Source organism: Urocampus carinirostris, chromosome 6 (assembly GCF_059441175.1).
Source record: "Urocampus carinirostris isolate Australia breed hairy pipefish chromosome 6, RoL_Ucar_1.0, whole genome shotgun sequence".
Lineage (NCBI taxonomy): Eukaryota > Metazoa > Chordata > Actinopteri > Syngnathiformes > Syngnathidae > Urocampus > Urocampus carinirostris.
Genome location: NC_142354.1, coordinates 3480243 through 3490148, shown reverse-complemented (window position 1 = coordinate 3490148; position 9906 = coordinate 3480243).

The following is a 9906-nucleotide window of genomic DNA, read 5'->3' as shown; positions in this document are numbered from 1 at the left end:
GACATGTACATTTTTATTTCTTTTTTTTTCTATAAGGGAGCACCATGGGTACTAGTTATTAAAACTCAACCCAGCACTAGTCGACTAACTTGATTTATGGGGTTGGAGTCGAATAAAAACCCAAATTTTCATATTTTATTTGTGAGCGCGGTGGAGCCTGCGCTCTGCGGGAGAGGACACACACAAAAAGAAACAATGACTGATGTATAATTTTTTTTAAAGTCAGAAGCCCGGCTCGAACCTGAACGTAATGATAATTTAGGCCTGACCTGAAATCCAGGTATACTTTTCACGAGTACATCTGCTTCGGAGATATAATGAAACCTTCACCATTTTCCTGAACTGTTCCAAATGTAAAATGTGCAATGACAACCGTAAACCATGAAAAGCCAAAGCAGCATTAAATAAGAAGGTTCGGTTCAGTATATGTAAGACTTAGTCTTAAGTACAGTTTACGATCATGGTGTTACACAAACATCCCGTTTTGGTTGCACATCGCTAAGGATTCCTTTGTATGGAAGTTCATTAAACAATGTATTGTATGTTCACTGTTGAGACACTTTGTGATTAAAAACCCACTGAACAAACTGTAAACACCCATAACCTTAAAAGCTTGCAACTACCCAGAGCAATTTGATAGGGTGAGAGGTAAAGTTGGGCGGAGCTATGCGCACTGCGCAAGCACTCGATTCTCTCTAAATATGTCAGTATTTTATGATGTTTTTACTAATGAAATTTGCTTGCACCTTGTTTTGAAACCAAAAAAATAGTCAAAATGAGCCCTAACACTCTTAAGTTACTGCGGGAGAGAGAGAAATTTTGTGTTGTATGTTTCTGTAGTGCAGTGGTTAGCACATTCAGCTATTACTTGAAAGGTGTCAAGTTCAAGACTGGGTGGAAATATGTGTTGGCTGGGAGAGGAACTTAGCTTGCCCAAGACACATCACAGGAAATGGTGCTCCTAGAAGGCCGTTGTTTAAGAGATACAACCAACCAAAGGCTGTGGCATTATCATTTCATAAATTTTATCAAATCATCAAACGTCACACAGTAAAATTTAAATGCTCTGAAAAATGATTTTTTTGTGTGAAGACCAGGTTTTGGAGTTTTGTAGAATGTTGTCATAAAATATTTGTTGTGGTGCTCTAAATAAAAAAGTAAAAATATTTTGCTATTATGACTCTTTGGGTTCAAAAAGGTGGGGCTTCCCTAGCATGCCCATGGGAGGAGCCGGCACACCAGCTTGCGGAAAGATGTGGGCAGGGAGAAGAAAGGCTGAGGACTTCAGAGGAGGCTTTACAGAGACTTGAGCGACACTGTATATATATATATATATATATATATGTAACGGATGTAATAACTTTTGTTTAATTGAAATTCCTGCTGAAATATGTGTATAGTTTTTGGTAAATGTCCTGCAATGATGAGTCCAACAGTGCTATCTGCTGGTATGGGGTGGGGTTTGGTTTTGGCTTCTGACATGTGACCGGGAGGCGGGGTTTGTTGGCAGTCTTATCAGAGAGAACTGCAATGAGATCAAAGAGATCAAAGCCAACAGAAAAGCTAATGTTGTGACTCATCCATTTGCAGAAACTGTAATAACAAAAACCTCATCATCCAGTCCAGCGTGAATGTGGATCTTTGGTGGGACACGTACACCGCGGTTACATTGGTGCCGTGACCCGTGACTTCTATCAAACTCGCCGAACCGAGGACTGTCCTACCTGCCACATCAGCTCACAGTATTTGAAATTTTAGTTACATGAGCGATATTGTTTAGCTCATTACAGTGCAGTGTCACAGTGATACGCAGGCTGCTGATTTATTTTGTGATTTTGACTTATTTACATTTTTTTCTGTTAATCTTTGAAACATGTTTAATCAGAGCAATGTGTTAGCTCCACAATTTGACAAACCTATTCACTTTGGCAGGGGCAGGGGCATGTTTACCCCCATCCCCTCTGTTGATAGTTCTACCCCAGGTGGTGCTACACATAGAGTAGAGGCAGTTTCCAGTGTCAACACCTATAATGCAGCTGACCAACATGCTAGCCTACCTTCACCTCAGGTCAGACCCACATCTACGCCAAATTCTACGAGTGAAATTTCTGAGGGTTTAGCTGATCACATGACAAATATTATTCAGGAGATAGGACATAAATTGGCTGATAGCATTTTCTCAAATATGCAGTCACACAATATAGTAGCTCCTAACGCTGCTGCCACACAAGATGTAGCAAACAGATTGAGTCAGCCTAGTCATGTGTCAGATGGATCACAGGTTCAGGTGGTTACACAGAGAAAGGTTAAGGAACCGCCGGCATTTATTGGGGATGGCTCAGACTCAATAAAAGTACATGAGTGGGAAAATCTAATGAGGACATTTATTAAAAAGAGTAATGTGAGACTTGAAGAGCAAGCAGAGGAAATCCTTATGCATTTGAGAGGAAAAGCTAAAGATGTAGTTAGGTTTGGCATTAGAAACAGTAATACAGACGTCTATACCCGCCCTGACATGATTTATAGTCTTCTCAGGAAACACTTTAGCTGTACCAAGTACTCTGCTGTCCCTTTAGCTGACTTTAATTCAACTTTGCCCAAAGACCAGGAAGACCCCTATGACTACTGGCTGAGATTAAACAGAGCAGCTGACCTTGCCTCTGACTGCTTGAGTGAGCAGGGCAAAACATTTGACAACCCTGAAATTGAGGTTACTCGCATGTTTATTAGGAACTGCCCTTGCAAAGAACTGGCACTCACTCACAGATCGAAAACCATCGATAAGTGGTCAGCATGTGAAGTACTAGAGGTGCTGAATGAATACCACGCTGAGAAGAGCTACAGAGCAGCTTGCCTACAACAACCTGCGAATAGAGCGGAAATTGCCGTACACAAAGCTGAGGTGAACCATGGTCCAACCCTCATGCAAGAGCCACCTCAGACTTCGAGCCCACAGTATGTCCCTCTAACGGACGTTATTAGTATGTTGGAGAAAGTTCTGATACGTGTTACCTCAAACCAGTTTCAAGAGAGAAGGCGAGCTCCAACCAGGCGACCTGGAGACAGAATGAATGGTTTCACTGCCAAGCCATGTATCATTTGCAAAGAAGTCGAACACAGTGCTCTCTCTCATTGTCGAGACAAAAATCTTTGCTTTCACTGCCATGCCCCAGGGCATTCTCGACGTGATTGTCCAGTGACGAAAGTTGTCCCACTGCCTCAGGGAAACTGACTGATCTGCGCTTAGGGGAGAACAGTGCAGATCAACTGAGTATACCTCCCACCACTAATGTGATGCCTGACATGCAAGATAATAAATCAATTTATGAGTTGTATAGCAACACGATACCTCCATCGAAGAAGCTGATCTTTCAGGGGTTTCAGAGGATAGCGGAGACTGACGAACTGTTTTACACACCTGTACTTGTGCAAGAAGGCCCCACTTTCAGAGCGCTGTTAGACAGCGGGTCGATGGCTTGTACAGTAAGTGAGGACACTGCTAAGTCACTGCTGCAGCAATTCCCTGATATGATGAGTTACACGGCCGATGATTATGTCATTGTAGGCTGCGGTGGACACCAAGTTTCTCCCAGAGACATGTACGACATTCACGTCACAGTTTACGGATGCCAAATGATAATGCCAGTAATGGTTGTGCCAGGCCAGACAGAACAGATGATCCTTGGCAGCAATGCCATCAAATATATTTTGACTCAATTGAAAAGTACTGATGGCTATTGGAGATTAGTTTCCACTCCTGACAACGGTCTGTCCGATAACCACAGTCAATTCCTGTCAATGCTTTCTAACACAGCGAGATGGAGAGGTGATTGCATTCCAGACAAGGTAGTGACAGTAAAAATCAAGAGTTGCGTGACGCTGAATCCACGGACCGAGTACGTTATTTGGGGCAAGTTACCTGAGTTGGCCGGGACGTCAGCGGGCAGCACAGTGGTTGTTGAGCCAACCCAATCTAAGGCTGGGCCCAGACAAGTCCTTGTCGGACGAGTTGTTACTCCACTCTGGGGAGATGGATGGGTGCCTGTTAAAGTCTTTAATCCCACGGACAGAGTTGTGGTGCTGAGAAGAAACAGGAAAATTGCAGATGTGTCTCCTTTTATCGCAGCGGAAGACCTGCCCAGTGCAGAGGAGGTCAAGTGCAACGTGCAGAGTGTACAGAGCAAAAAGGTCCGACCCAGGTCGGAAGAGGACATGATGCGTACATTGGAAGCTCTGGGACTGCAAGACATTGACCTGAATTCATGTGAGGTTTCGCTGCAGTGTAAAGACAAGCTCCTTCATATCATCGAACAATTCGAGTCAATCTTTTCTCGCCATAGGATGGACTGTGGAGAGGCCAAAGAGTTTGTACATCATATCCACCTTGTTGACGATAAGCCGTTCCGTCTACCCTACAGACGTATACCACCAAGTCAGTATGAAAAACTGAGGACGACTCTGAACGAGATGGAAGAGAAAGGAATTATTCAGAAGTCGACTAGCGACTATGCATCTGCGCTTGTTCTCATATGGAAGCGGAATGGAGAACTAAGGGTATGTACTGATTTCAGAAGGCTTAATGCGAGAACCATAAAGGATGCCTACCCAATACCGCATCAAGCTGATGCTTTGGCCGCACTTGGGGGAAATGCCTTTTTCTCCATGATGGACCTGACGTCAGGCTACTACAATGTCCCCTTGCACCCTGATGACAAAAAGTACACGGCATTCTCATCACCCTTCGGGCTTCACGAGTACAACCGGCTCCCTCAGGGACTTTGCAACAGCCCAGCAACATTTATGAGGATGATGATGTCGATATTCGGTGATCAGAATTTCATGAGCCTATTATGTTACCTCGACGATCTGATGGTGTTTGCCCCCACAGAGGAAGTTGCACTCCAATGCCTGCAGATGGTGTTTACTCCCTCAAGGAACACAACCTCAAGCTCGCACCCAAAAAGTGTTTTTTCCTCAGACGGACTGTGAAATTTCTTGGGCATGTCATCAGTGAGGATGGAATTCGGACTGACCCCGAGAAGGTGAGAGCGATAAATGACGTACAAGTCGCTGACCTAATGGAGTCTGATGGCAAGACGCCATGCCCTAGTAAAATCAGATCTTTTCTAGGCGTGGTGATGTATTACCAAAGCTTCATTGAAGCATGTTCTGCGAAGGCAAAACCTCTGTTCAGGCTCACATCTGAATCTGGTGCTCAGCATAAGCGCAAGAGAGCCAGCAAGAAAGGTCAAGTGAAGCTGACGCCTGCAGATTGGTCCAATGCATGCCAGAACGCATTTGATACACTGAAGCACGACCTTGTGACAGGTGTCACTCTGGCCCACCCAGATTTTGATGCGCCGTTTATTCTGGCTGTCGACGCATCCTTCGATGGGATTGAAGCAGTCCTGTCACAGCTGCCACCTGGTGGAAAAGTAGCCAGACCAGTCGCCTTTGCAAATAAAACGCTCTCTCGCTCCCAGCTCAACTACCCTGCACACAGGCTCGAATTTCTTGCCTTGAAATGAGCGGTATGTGATAAATTCAGCCATTGGTTGAAAGGAAGACACTTTACCACGTGGACCGACAATAACCCGCTGACATACATTTTGACCAAACCAAGACTTGATGCGTGTGAACAGCGGTGGGTAGCGAAGCTAGCTGCATACAATTTTGAACTGAAGTACATTCCAGGCCCAAAGAACATCGTAGCCGACGCTCTGAGCCGTGAGCCATTTGTACGGTCATGTGTGGGTCATCGCCTTGTTACCGAGGCCTATACCTCACTGTTGGACCAGGTCAACGGAGTGAACAACAGTACTGTGCAAGAGGTGTTCAGAGTATCCAACAATTGTCACGCTGTTGTAGACGAGAGTGCTGAGACATCAGATGAGTCAGTGAAAAGGGCAGTTCCACCAGGCACGAATGGTTCTGTGACATCAGAAGAAGTTGCTGCTGTCTTCAGTGCTCAGTCCACTGGCGGCGTGGGTCAAGTGATAGGAACGGATGATAACTTCAATCTTCTGCAGAAGGAAGATCAGTCAACGGCACTCCCAAAGAGTCAGTTTGTTGGTTTACAAGAACAGGACAACACAATAAGCAGAACCATGTACTTTGTGCATAGACACAAGAGACCTACCAGGCGTGAGAGAGCTGTCGAGTCGCCAAGTGTTATTAAACTACTGAAGCATTGGAGCAGACTCACCATACAGAATGGCATGCTCTACAAAATAAGGAAAGATCCTCGCATGGCCAAGAAAATCTTCCAGTTTGTGGTGCCTGACTCATTGAAACAGAAAGTCCTCCACGGTTTACATGACTCAGCAGGTCACCAAGGCCAGAACCGTACTTTGTCTCTGGTGAGGCAACGATTCTTCTGGAATGGCATGGAACGTGATGTTATGAATTATGTCAAATCCTGTCAGCGTTGTATAGTAGGGAAAACACCGGAACCACACAACCGTGCACCACTCAAGAACATAGTCACCTCTGAGCCTATGGAGTTGGTCTGTATAGACTTTTGGACTGCTGAGCAAGAGAACAAGTCTGTAGATGTCCTGGTCGTAACTGATCATTTCTCCAAGATGGCGCACGCCTTCCCTTGCAGGAATCATACCGCCAAACAAGTTGCTCGCCGTCTGTGGCAGGATTTCTTCCTTGTCTATGGTTTCCCTCGGCGTATCCACTCTGATCAGGGAGCCAATTTTGAGAGCAAACTGATCAAAGAGCTTCTAGAGATGGCAGGGGTGCAGAAATCCCATACGACTCCGTACCACCCCATGTGAAATGGTATCGCAGAATGATTTAACCGAACATTGGGAGATATGATCAGAACCCTTCCCCCTCAGCCCAAAGCAAAGTGGCCACAAATGCTGCAGCAGCTCACCTTCTGCTATAACTGCACAGAGCATGAGACAACAGGGTTTGCACCGTTTTACCTAGTGTTTGGTAGGATCCCTCGTCTCCCTGTCGATGTCATGTTTCAACATGCTAGTACCAATGATGCTGTTGTCAGCTACTCTGACTTTGTAACCCATCTGAAGAAGGATCTAAGTGAAGCTGCTCAGATTGTACGGAGGAATACTCTCAGAGAACAGACTCGCCATGCCAAGCTGTACAACCCTAGGGCCAAAGGATCACCCCTCGTCGTGGGAGACCGGGTGTTGATCGCCAACAGAGGTGTCCCAGGGAAACGCAAGGTTGCAGAAAAATGGGAGTCGACCCCGTATGAAGTCATATCAGTCAAGCCTGATCTCAATGTCTATAGAGTCAAGGATTGCCTGACGGGCAAAGAGAAGGTAGTTCACAGGAATTTGCTGCTCTCTGTTAGCTTCTTGCCTTGTGAGGGAGATATGGCCAACGAATCTGAACACTCAGGGTGTGACGCTGCTACGCATGGAAGTGATGTATGTCCTGATTTACCTGACGCGGTCGAAGGCAGTGATGTCCGTACAGTAAACTGGGTGATACAGTCAGATGAAGAGCAAGTTCATTCAGAGATGGAGGATAACTCACTAGACAGCAGATCTGATGTCCAGTCTGACTCTCTCACAGTCGGTACATCCAGTCAAGGAAGTCAGCACATCCCCGAACAAGATGATGATCATACTGCAAGTGACAATACGGAAAGCCCACCTCGGTGCTATGAAAACATGATCCCTTTGGATATGGACCCACCAGACACTTTCCTCCCAGACGAGACCCCATTGAACACTGACCATCCGGACACTGTCTCCCCTGATACTGACTGTTTAGACTTGACTGTCCCAGACCCTCAAGCTCAGGTTACTTGTACTCAACCTGGCCGTTATGATCTTAGGGTCCGCCAGTCCATCAGGCCTCCCAGTCGTCTTATCTGTCAGATGAATGACCAGTTTGTAGGTGACAACTCTGTGTCCGCAATATCTGCTAGTTCCTTGTTTAGGTTCTTTAGAGATGCACTTTCAGTTTGAGTAACAAAGCTTGAGCAAGAAACAAGAATTGTGCCTATGTGAGCACTTGAAACAAAAGGAACAATGTTTTATATTTCAGAGATGTAACAGGCATCTTAGCGTCTGTGCTTAGTTAGGAGTTTGATCGCCTCCTTTCTTTTCACACTCCTTTTTGGGAGAGTTTTAGAACTGACATGCACTTCAGTTTGTTCCTTGTAATACTGTACCAGTTTTCGTGTCCTTTTTTTCATCAGTATTTGGACTTTTGGCATGTGACTTTTTTCTGTTTAGTGTAGCACTCCCATATTTAGCAGAATTTCAGGGGGGTGTATGTAACGGGTGTAATAATAACTTTGAAATTGAAATTCCTGCTGAAATATGTGTATAGTTTTTGGCTTAATGTCCTGCAATGATGAGTCCAACAGTGCTATCTGCTGGTATGGGGTGGGGTTTGGTTTTGGCTTCTGACATGTGACCGGGAGGCGGGGTTTGTTGGCAGTCTTATCAGAGAGAACTGCAATGAGATCAAAGAGATCAAAGCCAAGAGAAAAGCTAATGTTGTGACTCATCCATTTGCAGAAACTAATAATAAAAACCTCATCATCCAGTCCAGCGTGAATGTGGATCTTTGGTGGGACACGTACACCGCGGTTACATATATATATATATATATATATATATATATATATATATATATATATAGTAGTATGCAAAAGTTTGGGCACCCATGATCATTTTCAAGATTTTCCTTTAGAAATCATTGGTTGTTCAGATCAGCTATTTTCGGTTAAATATATCATATAGCAGACAAAACAGTAATATCTGAGAAGTGAAATTAAGTTAATAGGATTTACAGAAAATGTGCATTAATTGCTTAAACAAAAGTAGACAGGTGCATAAATTTGGGCACCCTTGTTGTTTTATTGATTTGCTATAGCACATTTGGACAAGCCAGCTGTATTTTGGACAAGACTGATGAAATCAAAATTGAGTTATTTGGACATAAGGGGTGCGGTATGCATGGCGGAAGAAGAACACAGCATTCAAAGACACACTTGCTACCCACTGTGAATTTTGGTGGTGGTTCCATCATGCTGTGTGGCCAGTGCAGGTACTGGCAATCTTGTTCAAGTTGAAAGTTGCATGGATTCCAGTCAGTATTAGCAGATTCTTGCATATAATGTTCCAGATTCAGTAACAAAGCTGAAGTTGCGTCGAGGCTGGATACTTCAACAAGACAATGACCCCAAACACTGCTCAAATTCTTCTAAGGCATTCATGCAGAGGAACAAGTACAGTATTCTGGCCATCTTAGTCCCCAGACCTGAATATTACTTTAAATCTCTGGTGTGATTTTAAAGCGGACTTTCCATGCTCGGAAACCATCAAACCTGACTGAAGTGGAGATGTTTTGTAAAGAAGAATGGTCAAAAATACCTTCAACCAGAATCCAGACCCTCATTGGAAGCTGTTATTTCTGCAAAAGGAGGATCTACTAAATATTGATGTCATTTTTCTGTTGAGGTGCCCAAATTAATGCACCTGCCTACTTTTGTTTAAGCAATTATTGCACATTTTCTGTAAATCCTATAAACTTCATTTCACTTCTCAGATATCACTGTGTTTGCCTGCTATTTGATATATTTAACTGAAATTGCTGATCCGAACAACCAATGATTTCTAAAGAAAAATATTGAAAATGATCAGGGGTGCCCAAACTTTTGCATACGACTATATGTATATATATGTAGTTTAATAAATCTAATGTAAATGGTGTAAATGGTCTGCATTTATATAGCGCTTTTCAAGTCAATTAAGACCTCCCAAAGCGTTTTGCAATGTTCTTCACACTTACCCATTCACACACACACTCACACACCAATAGCTGCCATGCAGCCATGCAAGGCGCCGACCTGCTTATTGGGGGCATTAGGGATTCAGTGTCTTGCCCAAGGACACTTCGACATATAACATG